This window comes from Lissotriton vulgaris, chromosome 11, assembly GCF_964263255.1.
Source record: "Lissotriton vulgaris chromosome 11, aLisVul1.2, whole genome shotgun sequence".
Taxonomy (NCBI): Eukaryota; Metazoa; Chordata; class Amphibia; order Caudata; family Salamandridae; genus Lissotriton; species Lissotriton vulgaris.
This window is the reverse complement of record NC_141699.1, coordinates 431,466,576-431,488,026: the sequence shown is the minus strand read 5'-3', so window position 1 is coordinate 431,488,026 and position 21,451 is coordinate 431,466,576.

Here is a 21,451-nt window from a genome sequence, read left to right as displayed (position 1 = left end):
GCATCGACCCTCTGACGTTTCCTGGAAAAATTACCACGTAACACAATACCAAGCCCTATCAGCTGAAACCCCCGAGGAATCGTGGGGCATATTATCAAGGGGGTTTATCTCCGCTTTTTTGGCTTTAAAAGCCATGAAAGCTGAGATAAAATTATCTCCCTATTACCAAGCTGTCGCTAACACCAGTTAGTGACAGCTAAAAGGAGATAGCGACCATCTTGGGCCCCGCTTTGCATGTCAGTGATACTTATCACTAATGACATGCAAAGTGGGCGTGCCAAGATGTTAGCGACTGGAAACAGTCCCTAACATCGCTATCTCCTATTACCAACTTTTGGAGATATTCGCGCTAAACGCGAATATCTCCAAAAGCTAACACCTGCCCTGAGCAGTTCTTAACCATGTTATCCAATGGGAGGTGGATAACATGGCTAAGAGCATTTGCTCGATAATACATGAATATCGCTGACTTTTCTGCGATAATAGCAAGGTTTATCTGCGATAAAAATCGCCGATGTGCGGCGAAAATTTTTGTCTCTAAACAAGTTAGAGACAAAAATTATCGCTAGTTGTTCGTAATATGCCCCCGGGTTTTTGCTTGCAGAAATCGGGAGGCGGGAGACTAGCACTGAAATCACTAGTCTCACGCCTGAATCGGGAGGGTTGGCATGTCTGGATTCTCTTTAGCTGGGGCCATAAACTACATCCGCAGGGGTAGGTGATAGCATGGGACCAGCCTGGCATCTAAAATGGCTGCCGTGCACGACAAAATTGTGGCATTGGAAAAAAGGCAAGATGGCGCAGACAATGTTTATCAATAAGGATTCATTTATAACAAAATATTTTATCGCAGTGACAAATTGGCGGTCAACACTTCCTGATTTCCATCGAATCGAACGTTAACAGACGTCACGCAGCAAAAAAAAAAAAAAGCTCACGCACAGCCGCTGGAAAAGATGTATCAACATATATGAGCCTCCTCAGCCACCCTCATGAAACATAGGGGATTAGGATACGTCTCCCGCACCCCCTTATACCTAGTAATTTAATTAAAACGAAGCACAAAATGGCGAATTCCCGTTTCGCTACCAGTTTGCGGCCCAGTTCGCGGCCCGTGAAGCGCTTCTACCGTGAAAAATCATTTTTTTTTTATTTTCCCCACAGGACCCTTTAATAACCCCAACAACATTCCTAGGAGGTCAAGAGGGGTATACCTTGCCCCCTTTCATTAAATTCCCCCTTCGTTTTTCACCTCTTCTTCTCTCTCGATCCTACCGAGAGATAAGATGGCGGCCGCTCCGGTCTGTCACGCAGCAAAAAAAATAAAAAGCTCACGCACAGCCGCTGGAAGAGATGTATCAACATATATGAGCCTCCTCAGCCACCCTCATGAAACATAGGGGATTAGGATACGTCTCCCGCACCCCCTTATACCTAGTAATTTAATTAACGAAGCACAAAATGGCGAATTCCCGTTTCGCTACCAGTTTGCGGCCCAGTTCGCGGCCCGTGAAGCGCTTCTACCGTGAAAAATCATTTTTTTTTTATTTTCCCCACGGGACCCTTTAATAACCCCAACAACATTCCTAGGGGGTCAAGAGGGGTATACCTTGCCCCCTTTCATTAAATTCCCCCTTTGTTTTTCACCTCTTCTTCTCTCTCGATCCTACCGAGAGATAAGATGGCGGCCGCTCCGGACTGTTTAGAATGTTGACAGACACCGGAGAGCCAATCAGCTTTCTGCGCTCAAAGTTCCGTTTCGCGAAAAGTAAGCGAACCGGAGCGCAGCCTGGAGCGCTGTTACAGATATATATCTTGATTTAAACGTTAATTTCTCAAAAACTACTGGAGCACATATATTGAGACCTAGCAAAGGCACATCGGGCTAACAGTCCCTACAATTTTGCCAAGTTTCGTGCAAATCCATTCAGCCGTTCGAGCTAAAAGTGAGTCCAACCGCCCTATGGAAATTAACATGGGAAAAACGTGTTTTGGGACCCCCCTTTTTTCTCGGCCCCCCCTTGACAAAACCCCCCCAAATTTTCAAGGGCTGCTCAGAAACAAAATGTGCCATTTTCCTGAAAATTTCAGCAGATTCCGTCCACAAACGCCAAAGTTATTAGACATAGAATTTTCAAAAATGCCATAGGGAAAAAATCCTAACTATATATACCTACTGGCGATAGCCAGTAGGTAATATATATATATATATATTAGACATAGAATTTTCAAAAATGCCATAGGGAAAAAATCCTAACTATATATACCTACTGGCGATAGCCAGTAGGTATATGTATATATATATATATATATATTACCTACTGGCTATCGCCAGTAGGTATATATAGTTAGGATTTTTTCCCTATGGCATTTTTGAAAATTCTATGTCTAATAACTTTGGCGTTTGTGGACGGAATCGGCTGAAATTTTCAGGAAAATGGCACATTTTGTTTCTGAGCAGCCCTTGAAAATTTGGGGGGGTTTTGTCGAGGGGGGGGCCGAGAAAAAAGGGGGGTCCCAAAACACGTTTTTCCCATGTTAATTTCCATAGGGCGGTTGGACTCACTTTTAGCTCGAACGGCTGAATGGATTTGCACGAAACTTGGCAAAATTGTAGGGACTGTTAGCCCGATGTGCCTTTGCTAGGTCTCAATATATGTGCTCCAGTAGTTTTTGAGAAATTAACGTTTAAATCAAGATATATATCTGTAACAGCGCTCCAGGCTGCGCTCCGGTTCGCTTACTTTTCGCGAAACGGAACTTTGAGCGCAGAAAGCTGATTGGCTCTCCGGTGTCTGTCAACATTCTAAACTGTCCGGAGCGGCCGCCATCTTATCTCTCGGTAGGATCGAGAGAGAAGAAGAGGTGAAAAACGAAGGGGGAATTTAATGAAAGGGGGCAAGGTATACCCCTCTTGACCCCCTAGGAATGTTGTTGGGGTTATTAAAGGGTCCCGTGGGGAAAATAAAAAAAAAAAGATTTTTCACGGTAGAAGCGCTTCTCGGTTCGCGAACTGGGCCGCAAACTGGTAGCGAAACGGGAATTCGCCATTTTGTGCTTCGTTAATTAAATTACTAGGTATAAGGGGGTGCGGGAGACGTATCCTAATCCCCTATGTTTCATGAGGGTGGCTGAGGAGGCTCATATATGTTGATACATCTCTTCCAGCGGCTGTGCGTGAGCTTTTTATTTTTTTTGCTGCGTGACAGTCCGGAGCGGCCGCCATCTTATCTCTCGGTAGGATCGAGAGAGAAGAAGAGGTGAAAAACGAAGGGGGAATTTAATGAAAGGGGGCAAGGTATACCCCTCTTGACCTCCTAGGAATGTTGTTGGGGTTATTAAAGGGTCCCGTGGGGAAAATAAAAAAAAAATGATTTTTCACGGTAGAAGCGCTTCACGGGCCGCGAACTGGGCCGCAAACTGGTAGCGAAACGGGAATTCGCCATTTTGTGCTTCGTTTTAATTAAATTACTAGGTATAAGGGGGTGCGGGATACGTATCCTAATCCCCTATGTTTCATGAGGGTGGCTGAGGAGGCTCATATATGTTGATACATCTTTTCCAGCGGCTGTGCGTGAGCTTTTTTTTTTTTTGCTGCGTGACAGTCCGGAGCGGCCGCCATCGTATCTCTCGGTAGGATCGAGAGAGAAGAAGAGGTGAAAAACAAAGGGGGAATTTAATGAAAGGGGGCAAAGTATACCCCTCTTGACCCCCTAGGAATGTTGTTGGGGTTATTAAAGGATCCCGTGGGGAAAATAAAAAAAAAAAAGATTTTTCACGGTAGAAGCGCTTCACGGGCCGCGAACTGGGCCGCAGACTGGTAGCGAAACGGGAATTCGCCATTTTGTGCTTCGTTTTAATTAAATTACTAGGTATAAGGGGGTGCGGGAGACGTATCCTAATCCCCTATGTTTCATGAGGGTGGCTGAGGAGGCTCATATATGTTGATACATCTTTTCCAGCGGCTGTGCGTGAGCTTTTTATTTTTTTTGCTGCGTGACGTCTGTTAACGTTCGATTCGATGGAAATCAGGAAGTGTTGACCGCCAATTTGTCACTGCGATAAAATATTTTGTTATAAATGAATCCTTATTGATAAACATTGTCTGCGCCATCTTGCCTTTTTTCCAATGCCACAATTTTGTCGTGCACGGCAGCCATTTTAGATGCCAAGCTGGTCCCAGGCTATCACCTACCCCTGCGGATGTAGTTTATGGCCCCAGCTAAAGAGAATCCAGACATGCCAACCCTCCCGATTCAGGCGTGAGACTACTGATTTCAGTGCTAGTCTCCCGCCTCCCGATTTCTGCAAGCAAAAACCCGGGGGCATATTACGAACAACTAGCGATAATTTTTGTCTCTAACTTGTTTAGAGACAAAAAATTTCGCCGCACATCGGCGATTTTTATCGCAGATAAACCTTGCTATTATCGCAGAAAAGTCAGCGATATTCATGTATTATCGAGCAAATGCTCTTAGCCATGTTATCCACCTCCCATTGGATAACATGGCTAAGAATTGCTCAGGGCAGGTGTTAGCTTTTGGAGATATTCGCGTTTAGCGCGAATATCTCCAAAAGTTGGTAATAGGAGATAGCGATGTTAGGGACTGTTTCCAGTCGCTAACATCTTGGCACGCCCACTTTGCATGTCATTAGTGATAAGTATCACTGACATGCAAAGCGGGGCCCAAGATGGTCGCTATCTCCTTTTAGCTGTCACTAACTGGTGTTAGCGACAGCTTGGTAATAGGGAGATAATTTTATCTCCGCTTTCATGGCTTTTAAAGCCAAAGAAGCGGAGATAAACCCCCTTGATAATATGCCCCACGATTCCTCGGGGGTTTCAGCTGATAGGGCTTGGTATTGTGTTACGTGGTAATTTTTCCAGGAAACGTCAGAGGGTCGATGCAGGTGTTCTAGAAGAGGTGATAAACCATATAAGCCTCATGAACAAGCGCATGGTCTTTTAAAGATTTGTGAAGTACTCGGGGCGGCGGTGTGTGCGTGCCCTCTTTCAGGAGCGGGCGGGGGGGCACTGCCAGGCACTTGCCAGGTCAGGTAGTGTTCAACACGTGCATCACCCTTTCTCTGCCTGCTATTGCGCTCCATGCTTCGGAAAGGTAAGAAAAAGAACGTGCATTTGAGTTTGAAATGTCCGATCCTGTAGCAGTACACTTGCAAAGCCGACACATGACAATAACCCGATTCAAAACCCCATTCACCCGTTTTAAAAAAAATTTATAACACTCCAACAAAGTAACATTATAAAACTTTATTAACTTTTAAATATAATGAACGGAACAAAAACTGTAAAAACATTTAAACATTTTTCACCCAAAAAAGCAACAATGGTCAGAAGCTGTCTTTTGTGCGAATAGTCCCAAGGCAGCACAACGTGCAGAGTTCTGGACGGCACCCAGGTGATGTCGCCTGGGTGCCGCACTGGTTTTGGGATCCTACAATGCTGCTCCGAAAATTGGCGTGGGGCGTCCCGGGTGGTGCGGGGGGAGGCCTCGTCAGTAGCGGTCTGTTGTGCGAATAGTCCCAAGGCAGCAGAACGCGCTGAGATGTTGATGGCACCCAGGTGATGTCCAGTAAACTGCCGGACTGGTTTTGGTATCCTACAATGCTGCTCCGAAAATTGGCGTGGGGCGGCCCGGGGGGGGGGGGGGCGTGGGGGAGGCGGTGTGAACGGGCCTCCCCAGGTGGCGGCCATCCAGCTGAGTTGCGCCCGCTCTTGCGGCTACAGCGTCTCGCTCACCATGTTGTTGAGTTGCTCCCACTCTTGCAGTGCAGCGATAGGCGGCTGCCACATGACTCTGAAAATGGCGGCCGGCTCTTCGGTTTTGGGCCTGGTCCACTGAAATGACCCTGGGACACCTTGGAACTCGGACGCTTGCCTGCTAGGGCTTGGGCTCCATTCTCGAAAAGCGTCCCCTCAGCTGTGAAGATTCTACAAAAGTCTTGGGGGCCCCCGACTCCCGCAGGCTTCCGGTGGGGAGCGGCTGCCATGATTGCTCGTGAATGACCACGACGGAGCCACGAGATGGTGGTGCTCTCATGCTGACGCCAGCTTCAGTCTGAATGATCCAGAAACAAGGTGGGGCTTTCATCGTTTGGGAAAAAAAAATGTTCTAAACCAATGAAAAGTGTTATTTTTAGGTCATATGACCAAGCCTTCCATCTTTAGGAAACCAAAAGTAAAATGAACCAATGAAAAGTTTTATAAACAAGTCACATGACCTGTTATGCGGCATAGGGCTACAAAAAGCGTAGAAAATCCGTTGGCACGTGAGGCGGCGTCAGTAGCGGACCGATGTGCGAATAGGCCGAAGGCAGCACAACGCGTCGAGATCCGGATGGCACCGAGGTGGTGTCCAGCAAATTGCCGCACTGGTGTGGCCATCCTACAATGCTGCGCCGAAAGTCGGCGTGGGGCGCCCCGTTGGCCTGTGAGGTCGCGTCAGTCAGTGGGGGCTGTGCGTCTCCCCCAAGATGGAGGCTCCTCGGCTGCAGTGCGGCGCCCCTTAGCGTTTCACTCGCCGTCCAACTGAGTTGCGTCCGCACTTGCGGTTACAGTAGGCCGAAGGCAGCACAACGCACCGAGATCCGGATGGCCCCGAGGTGGTGTCCAGCAAATTGCCGCACTGGTGTGGCCATCCTACAATGCTGCGCCGAAAGACGGCGTGTCCAGCTGAGTTGCGGTCACTCTTGCGGTACAGTGACTCGAACGCGCCGAGATCCGGATGGCACCGAGGTGGTGTCCAGCAAATTGCCGCACTGGTGTGGCCATCCTACAATGCTGCGCCGAAAGTCGGCGTGGGGTGCCCCGTTGGCTTATGAGGTGATGTCAGTAGTGGACCGATGTGTAAATAGGTCGGAACCAGCACAAGGCTCCAAGATCCGAATGGCAAATTCTGGATGTTGAGTGCCATAGTTGAGAGTTCTGAGCAGTGCTTGTAAGACTATCTGAAGTTTATTATAAGAATCAGACTAAGTTGAAGACTGTCTGAAGCTTATTTGCACCTTTTGCAGCTTCACTATTGCCCAAGGTGGTGTCCAGCAAATTGCTGCACTGGTGTGGCCATCCTACAATGCTGCGCCGAAAGACGGCGTGTTAAGCTGAGTTCCGGTCACTCTTGCGGTACAGTGACTCGAACGCGCCGAGATCCGGATGGCACCGAGGTGGTGTCCAGCAAGTTGCCGCACTGGTATGGCCATCCTACAATGCTGCGCCGAAAGACGGCGTGACCAGCTGAGATCCGGTCACTCTTGCGGTACAGTGATTCGAACGCGCCGAGATCCGGATGGCACCGAGGTCGTGTCCAGCAAGTTGCCGCACTGGTGTGGCCATCCTACAATGCTGCGCCGAAAGTCAGTGTGGGGTGCCCCGTTGGCTTATGAGGTGATGTCAGTAGTGGACCGATGTGTGAATAGGTCGGAACCAGCACAAGGCGCCCTGCACTGTTGAGCTTTTTTCAATGCCTGTTTTTTGTTGTTTCCCCTCCATCAAAAACAAAAAAAAAATATAAAACTGTGCAAAAATACAAAAAAATGTTTAGAAAAGCAGTGCTTGTAAGACTGTCTGAAGCTCTTTTGCACCTGCTGCAGCTTCACTATTGCCCTGGTGTGGCCAAAGATCGCCCATGACATAGGCGGCCGGCTCCCGAGGTCCGGCGGAACTTTTTTCCTTTTCCTTTCTGCTTGTCCCACAATCCGTTTCACCTGAAGACACGACCAGGTTCCTGAATGTGTGCAGGGGGACGCTATTGATTGAATGAAAATGGCGACTTGACACAAAGCTGACTCAAGCGTTGCTGTTGATGCTATACAGACAAAAATAGGTTTTCAGTTTGTACATTCTTCAGGATTTTTTTTTCCATCCAAGGCTGATTGAGAGTTTGTAGAAAAATGGCTTCAGATTTTCCACATATTACTCTTCAACATTCTTCCTAAATGTAACAATGTGAGACTCACTAGGAGAACGGCTGTTTATCTTTCCTTTCAAAATGCTGCCAACAATATTTTCTGAATGGAAGACACCATCTTGTAGCATAAAGGGCCGAAAGGGGTTCTGGTCTGGCCGATTGTTGGTGGAGACATTTTGACTATATCTTGGACCTGCCCGGCCTCGCCCAAAATGGCGCCGGTATAAATGGGACTCGTAACTCCTTGCCTGCAAATGTATATCTAGAAAATTTTATTGTAAGTGGCCCTGTGTTATTTTAATTACAAAATGTACGTCCACCGATTCCGCAACTGTTAGACACCTTAGTTCTTGTAACCTAATGGCCCGCTCGTTACGTTCCTCTACAGTGTAAATGTCTCCTCATCATATACGATTTCAGTTTGCTCCGTGGCCGGCCCATGTGGTTATAGGCCCGTATTTGTATACTGACATTTTCACAATAAAGGTTTTTAAAACAAAACACAGTAGTAGTATTTAGATTGGTAAAGTTTTTACTTTTAGTCACTGTTTTCGAATCAGTAAAAGGCAAGTGAAATAAAGCAGTCCAATTACATGACGGATAAAAGGTATAATACGTAGGAACGCAGTAAAGATAAATGGTCAAGGGCAGTTGTGTTTTCCACTCCTGCAACATAAAGTGATCGATAAGAATCTGATAATCAGGCGTATCGGCGACTAAGACAGCAGGCCGAGTCTCTTTTACTCAACGGCTCCGTCATGGAACGAAGAAACGCCCTTTTTCTCGAAAAAGGAATATATTTTACTTGCAGGACAGTTGTAAATTTTCCGGGAAAGTACATTAGCCTGGAATATTATAACATATATGTTTAAAAAAAAAGTTCGAAATCAATAAAAAGCGTATTTTTTAGGTCATATGACCAAGCTTTTCATTATTAAAATAACAAAAGTAAAATGAACCAATAAAAAGTTTTATTAACAAGTCACATGACCTGTTATGCTTACGTTACGCGCTGCGCGCCGCGCCCCGGATCACTTCCGGGTGCGCTAACGCGGCGTGTCATATAACGCATTACGCGACAACGTAGGTCAAGAATATAGTCAAAATGTCTCCACCAACCAGCGTTCGGAACACAACCCCTTTCAGCAGTCCAAAAAGTTCTGTTAAATGACAACAGAGGGGACAGGCAACAAGAACCATCAGTCAAAGAGGGGAGGGCAAGTTCTTCTCTTCCGGGTCATGTTGGGGCGCTACCGGAACTGATCGAATTGGTAGACTACAGTGTTTCTGGATGTTTCAGACTAAAGCTGGCGTCAGCATGAGAGCACTACCATCTCGTAGCTCCGTCGTGGCCATTTCACGAGCAGACATGGCAGCCACTCCCCACCAGAAGCCTGCGGGAGTCGGGGGCCCCCAAGACTTTTGTAGAATCTTCAAGGCTGAGGGGACGCATTCGAGAATGGGACCCAAGCCCTATCAGGGAAGCGTCCGAGTTCCAAGGTGTCCCAGGGCCATTTTAGTGGACCAGGCCTAAAACCGAAGAGCCGGCCACCATTTTGAGAGTCCTGTGGCAGCCGCCTATCGCTGCACCGCAAGAGCGGGAGCAACTTAACTACATGGTGAGCGAGACGCTGTAGTCGCAAGAGCGGGCGGTAAACAGCTGAATGGCGGAAGAGGCACAGTGTAGCAAAAGCGGGCGGAATGGCAACTAAAACGGTAAAGGGGCGCCCCACTACAGCGTGTCTTCAGGTCAAACGGATTGTGGGACAAAGTCCAGAATAGAAGAGTCATCAAAAGGCAAAAAGTTCCGCCGGACCCCGGGAGCCGGCCGCCTATGTCGGGGGCGATCTCAGGCTACACCAGTGCTATAAAACTTGGGGAGGGGGTCGGAGCCAAGCGTCTTCTCCGAGTCCGTGCCATCACACCGCCCCTCGGGGGCCTCCGTCAAGCGGTTTAGGGAGGTACCATATAACATTGTTTTCAAATGCAGTCAGGTCCACAAACGACCCTCACTTACTTTGAGAATAGTGAAGCTGCAGTAGGTGGAAATAAGCTTCAGACAGTCTTACAAGCACTGCTTTTGTAAACTTTTTTTGATTCTTTTGTATTTTTGCACAGTTTTATATATTTTTTTGTTTTTGATGGAGGGGAAACAACAAAGCACAGGCATTGAAAAAGGCTCAAACTCAGAACTCTGAACTATGGCACCCAACATCCAGGACTTTCCATCCGGATCTTGGCGCCTTGTGCTACTTCCGACCTATTCACACATCGGTCCACTACTGACATCATCTTATAAACCAACGTTATGTAAATAGTTATTTAATAAAATGTTTTACCCTGTTTCTTTGCTGGTGTGTTGTCTATATTTTTAATATTTGCATAGGGTTTGTCGTTATTTTGGGCGGGATGGGTGACGGAGCCGAGCTGTCTTGCAGCCCTCATGGTGTGGAGCTCAGTTCATCTCACTATTTTCGTATTTCTCATGAAGGGTTGTTCCTAATATTTCTATTTTAGCGAGGTCAAAAAGAGATCCAATTAGTGGCCTACTGATTTTGCTCGATTACTTTTATTTTTTTACACGATTTTTCACGATTTTTCACTATCTGCAAAGACTAAACAGAGTATTGCGACTTTGTGCTTGTTTGTAAATAGAGAATGAACTAAAGAGAATCAATTGGAAAACAGTAAATGCTTGGATAACAATCAATCAAATGGAGAGACCAGCAGGTACGACGGATTACAACGGGGGTAAAGGTCTGCGTTAACTACCGTTCACTATCTGCAAAGAGAGAGTACTAATAAGAGAAAAGAGGGGAGGGGGGGGTGCAGCGTTCAAAGCACATCAGCGTGCATAAATACGAAAATGTTTTTATCTATCACGTACTTGACATTTTAAAGCTTTTCATATTTGCTATTAAAAAACCATTGAAATTCACTGAAAAAACCATAGGTTATAGTCGATATATAGTTAGGAATTTGCATTTACAAAACCTTGAAAATTCAATGAAAAAAACATTGGTTTTAGGCCATATATAGTTAGGGATTTGCATTTACAAAACCTTATTTTACTCGCATAAAACCATTGAAATTCCATATATAGTTAGATGCGCTAACTATATATCGCGCACCCGCAATCCACTGCTGATGATGTCACATATTACATCATTCATGACATGGTCAGTGACATCACTGATGACATCACTGATGACAACTCAAATGACATCACTGATGACATCTCAAATGACATCACTGATGACATCACTGATGACAACTCAAATGACATCACTGACAACATCACAGATGACATCATTCATGTGTTAATACGATGAACCTCTACAGACTCTGATATATCCTTAGATACACTCAGTGAAAACAGACACTCACAGACTGTCACTCATCCATGGAGTTACTCATACACCTAGACAGTCATGCAAAGAATCAAACACACCTCCAATTCCTCAACTATACAGTTATACACACCTTACTTATTGAAACATATTCTAATACATATTTACTCTCTTATACAATCCTTGATACATGTTCACAATGATCCATACAGCCACTCACACATTCACTGGCTGTTATGCACAGTTATTTATATATGTTAACTCTCACATGTACTGTGTTTTACATATGTACTTACTTTGACATGTAGCACTGAGATATCCATTCACTCACCAATACACTCATGCACACAGTCAACCGCCCATATAGCTGTTTCCACATGCACTCTTGAACTCATACACCTAGTGAATGAACTGCTTACACATCTATGCACAGAATCACACACCTCCCAGCCACCCACACACATACTCAGTCTCCCATACAAATACTTGAGCAACCAATCAATAACCCATATAGTTATTTATATAGCTACTGATCAACACATGCAGCAGTTTACAGAACAACAGATATAATGATACACAAATTAATACAGTTTAATCACTAACCTATGCACTCAGTGAGACACATTTAATCACTCCCTCATACAGTCAGTCATGCACCTACTAAATCCTTCATCCAGACATTTATACATCCACTCATTCTTCAATATGTAAGACATATTTTAACTTTACAGAAACTTCCAGTCACTGGATGTTGTCATCGGTGATGTCATTTGAGTTGTCATCAGTGATGTCATCAGTGATGTCACTGACCATGTCATGAATGATGTAATATGTGACATCATCAGCAGTGGATTGCGGGTGCGCGATATATAGTTAGCGCATCTAACTATATATGGAATTTCAATGGTTTTATGCGAGTAAAATAAGGTTTTGTAAATGCAAATCCCTAACTATATATGGCCTAAAACCAATGGTTTTTTCATTGAATTTTCAAGGTTTTGTAAATGCAAATTCCTAACTTTATATCGACTATAACCTATGGTTTTTTCAGTGAATATATATATATATATATCTGCATTTGTGTGGTGGTTTGAATAATGTTTTAACTCTTATATAATCATATATTAATTTGAATAGTACTCTTTATCTATATTGTAACTGTATAGTTATCCAAAATCACACATTTAAACGTGTACTGAAATGTATTGCTGTGTTAACTTGACCAAAGGCCCTAAGCATTTGGATTTCTTACTGCTCAACCGTCAACAAGACGCTTGCTTGGGATGCAATGTTTTTCTCTCCCCTGCAGGTGAAGTTATACAATCCCAAGAACAAAGAAGGGCGTGTGTGAGATAGTGTGATAGTGCTGTTTGGGAGGAGTACTTTTGGCATGGGTGAGAGCCTTAACGAACAAAGGAAGGACTACTGTTTGTCCTGAATTGGGAGACAAGAGCAATCCAACACTATTCTGATGTGTGGACCAAAGAATTGAGTTTCAAGTGTAGTTGTTTACTGTGTGAAGGTGGGAAATAATGAAACACGTGATAAAGGGATTCTCAAATGTTCTTTTGTGGGGTTTATTTGGTTATCACACTTCAGGTGTAGGCAGATTTAATTTAGACTTAGAGGGGTATAGATTGCTTTGTTATAGCTCTGTTGTGTGGCTTTATGCTATACAATACCTTTTATTTTAGAGGGCTTTCATAGAACTTCTGCTTTGCTGACACCTTCCTACTTCACTGCATTTGATTAAGGTTTCCCCAATCAGTGCTTTTAATTTGAGTTTAATTTAGGATGTTTAGATTTCCTCATGCATAGTAAGGCAAGAGGACCCCAAACTCTATTCCATTCATCAGATTTTGTTTCTGAAGTTCTGTATTGCTATCACTAAATTCCTTCTATGTTTCATGTTATAGAGGCTAAACTTTGTGAGAAGATTCGACCTCCCCCTATCCCGGTAGTGAATTTGTATTTTGACAATATATTGATATGTCCTTATTTTACTAATCCAGGCCAGTGGCATAATCTAGTTATGTGGCAGATTATAAAAATTGCAATAATTTTGTGTTTTGGAGATATGGAATTAACATAATGTTAATTTTGTACATTTAAAATGAAATATGAATGTATTCATATGTATGTATATATATATATATATATATATATATATATATATATATATATATATATATTCACTAAAAAAAACATAGGTTTTACAAACGTTATAGTTAGGAAGTAGCATTTACAAAACCTATGAAATTCACTGAAAAAACCATAGGTTTGACACATGTTATAGTTAGCTGGACATTTCACTCATATAAAACCAATGACATTCCCCCGTTATAGTTACTTCAGCTAACTATAACTCGCGCACCCGCAATGCACTGCTGATGATGTCACACATCACATCACTCATGACATCATCTATTAAATAGGTTTGTTTTAAAAATTACATATATGTTATATATGTAGATCTGAAAGTTGGTTGAACAAAAATTTAGTATATAAATGTATAACTGGTTGTTTTTTAGGTGAAAAATAGATTCTATAACTGACTGACTAAATATATCTTAATGAGTACATGGGTTACTGAGTAATATTTAAATTTATACATATCTGTGTCTATCAGTTTTTTTTTTAGTGGCTGAATGTGTTGATGAGTAGCTATATCATTGATACATTATATCTATATAGGTTATCGTTTCTTTATTATTACCAAGAGTGTCTTAGTGTCTAAGTATTAATATGGGACATTAAGAGTTTTTACATATTGCATACATGCCTGAATCAGTGACATACTATACCTATATGTTGGAGACAACATATGTGACATATTAGATGTTATCAGTGAGGTGAAGAGTGATGTCGCTGACCATGTGATGAGTGATGTAATATGTAACATCATCAGCAGTGCATTGCGGGTGCGCGAGTTATAGTTAGCTGAAGTAACTATAACGGGGGAATTTCATTGGTTTTATATAAGTGAAATGTCCAGCTAACTATAACATGTGTCAAACCTATGGTTTTTTCAGTGAATTTCATAGGTTTTGTAAATGCTTCTTCCTAACTATAACGTGTGTAAAACCTATGGTTTTTTTAGTGAATTTCATAGGTTTTGTAAATGCTACTTCCTAACTATAACATGTGTAAAACCTATGGTTTTTTCTGTGAATTTCATAGGTTTTTTAAATGCTACTTCCTAACTATAACGTGTGTAAAACCTATGGTTTTTTTAGTGAATTTCATAGGTTTTTAAAATGCTAATTCAAAACTATCTTGTGAATGCAACCTATACTTTTGTCAATAAAGTTCTGGCAATATTTCTTTCGGAAACAAGCCGTTTTCTTGACTGTTCAGGTTGCATAGAGACTCCTTGTAAAGCTGTACAGAATTAGAAAGTCTGTACCTTGCCTTATTTTGAACGCATAAAAATTTGTCTGTAAATAAAAATAGCCTTTCTAAACTTTCGTTTGCGACCGAGTGCGCGCACCCGCCTATATATTTCGTGAAAACTTTGCAATTTGAACTTATTGAATTTCTTCATAGACCCATCAAAGAACTTATAGTACGTCAAAGAGACGAAACCTAGGCTTCTTTTTTATTATTATGAAAGTTTTCATTAAATGGAGCTGAATGTCTTTTTAAACCTTCGTGCGTGACCGAATGTACACACCTTGGTATTTTTAAAAAAAATAAAAATGGTTTTATAGTTTAACAATTGTATGCTTGAATCGAGCTCAGAAGATATATAAAATCCAGATATGTTTGGATTTACTCCTTTTCACGTTTTGAAACTTCGCTGAATTAGACCGCTACTTCCAAATGACGTACGTGACTAGATACTGTCACCGCGTACACGACCTGAGACGCGCATGTGAAGTCATGTGACTTGAAAACAACATTTCCAATTGGTTCTTAGTAGTTTCTATTCTGGAATTTACACGGAGCACTCCACCCACTTTCTTCACTATCTTTTCTACTCTCAAGAGAGAACAACGTCCAACATCTTTCGGAAGACTTTGCTGAAATGGCTGCCGTTCCGCATTCATCTTCCGAATCTGAAGGAAATGAGCGACTACCTTTAAAAAAAAAAAAGGAATCTTTTATTTGGCAATTTTTCACTTATCCTGAAGATCAAAAGAAAGTGAATGCGCCAAAAGTAACCTGCACGATATGCAAATCGGAGCTCTCAAGAGGAAATCCAACAAAAAAATATTCCTTTTCCATACATATCATGGTGCGGCATGTCAAACAAAGGCACCCTGTGCCTTATGCAAAGGCATCGACAAGAGCCCTCGCCACGCTATTACTATCAGAAGTGGCTAGCACATCTTCTGGTGGACGACCTGTATCTCCAGCGAGTGCTGAGATGGACTTGAGACCGTATCTTGCGAAGGTGCACATGAAATGCAACGAGTGTGGAGAAATTCTTCTGTACGGAGAGCAGAGCCTCATTCTTATTAAACTAAAAATTGAGAGTCATAAATGCCCCGAGAAAAGATACATTTCTTCATTTCATTTTGATCCTGTGTCACACTTGAAAATGACGTTGCAAGTTTAAAAAATTCAAAAACAACATAACACTTGTTTAAAAAAAAAAAAAAAAAAAAAGTTCTTTTCAGAACTAACTCATTGCACCAAAAACTGCTCCAGGAGCATATTATAAAGGGGGTTTATCTCTGCTTTTTTGGCTTTCTCACGTGCGCGACCGAGTGCGTGCACCCGCCTATATATTTCGTGAAAACTTTGCAATTTGAACTCATTGAATATCTTCATAGACCCATCAAAGAACTTATAGTACGTCAAAGAGACTAAACCTACGCTTCTTTTATATTATTTTGAAAATTTTCATTAAATGGAGCCGAATGTGTTTTAAAACTTTCGTGCGTGACCGAATGTACACACCTTGAAATTTTTTAACAAAATATAAAAGGTTTTATAGTTTAACAATTGTATGCTTGAATCGAGCTCAGAAGATATATAAAATCTGGATATGTTTGGATTTACTCCTTTTCACGTTTTGAAACTTCGCTGAATTAAACCGCTACTTCCAAATGACGTACGTGACTAGATACTGTCACCGCGTACACGTCCTGAGACGCGCATGTGAAGTCATGTGACTTGAAAACAACATTTTCAATTGGCTCTTAGTAGTTTCTATTCTGGAATTTACAAGGAGCACTCCACCCACTTTCCTCACTATATTTTCTACTCTCAAGAGAGAACAACGTCCAACATCTTTCGGAAGACTTTGCTGAAATGGCTGCCGTTCCGCATTCATCTTCCGAATCTGAAGGAAAGGAGCGACTACCTCTAAAAAGAAAAAAGGAATCTTTTATTTGGCAATTTTTCACTTATCCTGAAGATCAAAAGAAAGTGAATGCGCCAAAAGTAACCTGCATGATATGCAAATCGGAGCTCTCAAGAGGAAATCCAACAAAAAAATATTCCTTTTCCATACATACCATGGTGCGGCATGTCAAACAAGTGCACCCTGTGGAGTTTGCAAAGGCATCGACAAGAGCCCTGGCCACGCTATTACCATCAGAAGTGGCCAGCACATCTTCTGGTGGACGACCTGTATCTCCATCGAGTGCTGAGATGGACTTGAGACTGTATCTTGCGAAGGTGCACATGAAATGCAACGAGTGTGGAGAAATTCTTCTGTACGGAGAGCAGAGCCTCATTCTTATTAAACTAAAAATTGAGAGTCATAAATGCCCGAGAAAAGATACATTTCTTTATTTCATTTTGATCCTGTGTCACACTTGAAAATTACGTTGCAAGTTTAAAAAATCAAAAACAGCATAACACTTGTTTTAAAAAAAAAAAAAAAACGTTCTTTTCAGAACTAACTCATTGTACCAAAATTGCTCCAGGAGCATATTATAAAGGGGGTTTATCTCCGCTTTTTTGGCTTTCTTACGTGTGCAACCGAGTGCGCGCACTCGCCTATATATTTCGTGAAAACTTTGCAATTTGAACTTATTGAATATCTTCATAGACCCATCAAAGAACTTATAGTTCGTCAAAGATACTAAACCTAGGCTTCTTTTTTATTATTTTGAACATTTTCACTAAATGGAGCCGAATGTGTTTTTAAACTTTCGTGCATGACCAAATGTACACACCTTGAAAATGTTTTTAAAAATATAAAAGGTTTTATAGTTTAACAATTGTATGCTTGAATCGACTCAGAAGATATATAAAATCCGGATGTGTTTCGATTTACTCCTTTTCACATTTTGAAACTTCGCTGAATTAGACCGCTACTTCCAAATAACGTACGTGACCAGATACTGTCACCGCGTACACGTCCTGAGACGCGCATGTGAAGTCATGTGACTTGAAAACAACACTTCCAATTGGTTCTTAGTAGTTTCTATTCTGCAATTTACACAAAGCACTCCACCCACTTCCTTCGAGAAAAAGTTTATCGCAAAACTGTTAAAGCCTCCTCTAATCAAACATTCGACATCGTTAACATAACAGTGTAGTAAATAAAACTAAATCCACCCCGTCCCTTAATTACAAGGGACACATTACTGTGTGAAAACAACTTTTGTTTTCACGTGATAATGTGAAATACTAAGGCTGTTACAGGATTTTCTATCACATATATGTTCCCATTGATGTTGTAGCACTAACACCGTGGAAAATACCACCGATAGCGGTGATATTTTTAACGCCGAGCACCGGCGATTTTTATCGCTTAGAGGCCTTGCTATTATGAAGGTTTATCTCCTAAATCTCTGATTCTCAAACTGTGCAACGTGGCTCCCCTGTGTGAAGTAATGAGGTGCTACGGGCGCCGCGCACACTCTAGTGTGACTAACCATCCATAAATTCCACGGACATCTCTACCCTGTTATCTGCAATTGTAAGCATCAAAAGGAGCTGCGCTGCGTCCCTCTGAGAGGCCTCACTCCCACTGCTACAGCGGCTTGGCAGTCGTCCAGATGCACAGGAACAGCCCCTCCGATCCATTGAACTTCTGTGTCGGTCTCAATGAAAATAAGCACTGAAGAATATTCAAGTATGTAGTACTCCTCCTGCTACAGCATACAGAATGCATTCTGTTAGGTATAAAAAAGTGAAACACCCACGCAACAATCATACAGAACACTTCCTCTAAAGAAGCCTGTGATTAACTTTAAAACATCAGGTTAACCTTTTTTTACTCTCTCATCATTGTTAAAGATAAGTATTTACAATACTATATTAAACAATGCCATGGTTGTTGCTTTTTTATTTAAAGAATCTTGCAATCATTCACAAATCCAATACTCATGGCTTCTTTTTCGTGAGAAAAATCTTGCAATATTATATATCTACATAGAATAACAGAAAAAACATAACACTGCAAAGGCCGAACACTCTACTAAACGCAGATGTGTAACCTATAGGGCAGATTTATGTTAACTACTTCATACCCACATGTGCACCAGTTAATGTGCACCACAGTATACTAGTACTCCGTCACCTATGGTGTGCCACATTTAAAATGGGGCACACCATGGTACAAAAACAGCATACATGCATAACACATCTGTGCTGAAAAAGTAATACATTGCTAGAGTTGCATCGCAAATGTGATGCAGCTCCAGCAAGGCTCACCAGTGCACTATATTCACAATGCTGCATCAATACCTATGCCTGCTTCAGGCACATGCACAGTTTTGAAACAGCATGGGCCTGAAAGTCACTGAGTAAAATCTCATGGATTTCAGTCAGCCACTTTCAAGATGCATTCCTTCAGAGGAACACTTCCTTATGGTGCAGGGCTTTAGAATGTGACATATCTCCTAGATCCATAACGTTGTAAATATGGTACATTATTTCCACTGTCATTGTATTAAATAAAGTGACGAAATTGTAGCGCAAAGAGACGCAACGCCAACATAAAGCTGCCACAAATTGTTTTAAAGTACCCTTTAAATTACAACCAACACTCTCTTTGAAGAGACCCCTCAGGTTTTTTTAACACCTGTTAAATCCTTCCATGCTCATGACAGAGCCGCTCCATCACAAGCATTGCCTGAGCTGTCCTCAGGTCGGACCAGTTTTGTCATGGGCTTGCCGCTGTGCTTGCGCAGCACTAATATTGCGCCTCCATGACACGTTCTATTGACTAAGCAGAGCCATGACGGAACCGCTCTATCATGAACACACCTCAACCGTGGCTCGTGAAGGAGTGGCTCCATCATGAGCAAGCGAGTACAACTCAGCCCCCCGCCTCCCCTAATGCTGAGGCAGAATTGCCACTGCAGCAAAGTACTTAAAGTCCTGGAAAGAACACCATGTAACATTTAATATCATTTACCACCAATGTTTTCATATATCACTATTGCTGAACTCACTCAGTGAAATGTCGCTCATTTCATTAAATCACTTTTAAAGCATGCCTTATAACAATGCACCCAATCCTATGTGGAAGTGCTTATATTAAACATGACATTGCTTTAACCAGGATAGAAAAAGAAATGACACAGTGATGTAAAAGTTTATTTATTTTTTATACTTACCTAAAAAATAGTGAAAAAGTAAAGTAAATTTCTTTTAAAAACATAGTACCTGTGGAAGAAAAGTAAAAATAAGATTATAATGTACATTTCATAAAAGAAAAAAAGTAGGAGTCAATAAGAGAGAGGCAGAGAAAACTCTCAGATGTTATTAGTTGTAATTTCCTTATAAATATAATATCTGTGGAGGACAGTAAAAAAAATCTGTTATAATACATATTTCTAAATGCAATGTAACAAAATAACTCAAACAACATATTAAATGGTTTATTTTTGCTGTCCTCAGAATACATTGATTTTCACTATAAACAGTGATTTCAATATTAATCATCATATAACAGCGGGGAAAAAAACACAATCAAAATGATTGTGTTTAAAAAACCCATACAAAATCTTCATACATATTATAAATACCTGAAAAAACATGTCTTAAATGTTTTTCTCAAATTCGCAATTTCTTGAGTAAGCACACTACATCTTCCACAGTTACAAACTAATTAAACTATACAACCTATTTTTCAATATATCTCAACAAAGCCCCGTGCAAATATCTCCTATAAAAATCTATCTTAAGTACACATTTTCTTCTCTCATACCTTTCCGCGTGGCCAAATTGTATAAGTTAACTCATTATCTTTTAAATACCTCTCCCAAAAACTTGTGTCCATATAAGTTCTAAAATAATTATCTAAAGTACTAATTTTCTTCTCTCATATTTTTCCACGTGGCCAAATACTATGAGTTAAGTAGTTTTTTTCTGAAATTTCTTAATCTTAGTCTTATCTATTCTTTTGTGAACCTTTACAGTTTACATTTGTAACATGTTTTATACCATCAAACATTAACTAAATTTGTACCTGATGTTATCACTATGCCAAACACAAATTTCATTTATAGATTTGTACACCCTCAGTCACATGATATTTGTAAACAAGAAGGTTTCATATCTTTACAGTATTAATCTTCCTACAGTAAGTCATTCTACTGAAATTTGGGTTCCAAAAATAGCAGATAAGAGTTAGTTAAGGCAAAAGGCAAACGTTTCTTAAAAGTCAATTGGCTATCATTGCAAAGCGACCAGCCACTTGCACACTTCAAATAAGCTGTATAATGTCCTGATGATGTGGAAGGCCCTTCATGAAAAATAATGGCTACAGTTACAAATGTTCTTCTAGAAATAGATACTTGAGAAGCCACAAAATTTTTAATTAAAGTTGACAATTTACTCCCATCAGCTCTGCATCGTTGAAACATTAAAATTACATATTGTCCATATCTATGGATAAATAAAGTTGATAACATTTCAGACTTACATTGAGAACAGACCATGTTCGGATGCGCATCTTTAACTAGTTTATTAAAAGACACTTCTTTACAGTCTGGTAATGTTAAATATATAAATCTTTCACTGTGTATATCAGTACTACTTGAAAATGAGCAATTATCACACTTATGTTCCCATTTATAAGAAAGGCCAAAAAGACTATCAATATCTACACCTTCATCTTCCAAAACTGTAAACATATACATAATAAATTCCTGACAATCTTGCTGAATATTCTGAGAAAATTGATTTACTCCTGCACATATGTCTAAAACATTCCTTGGTTCTGAAACACTTGCTACTTCACTATCACCACTACTACATTTT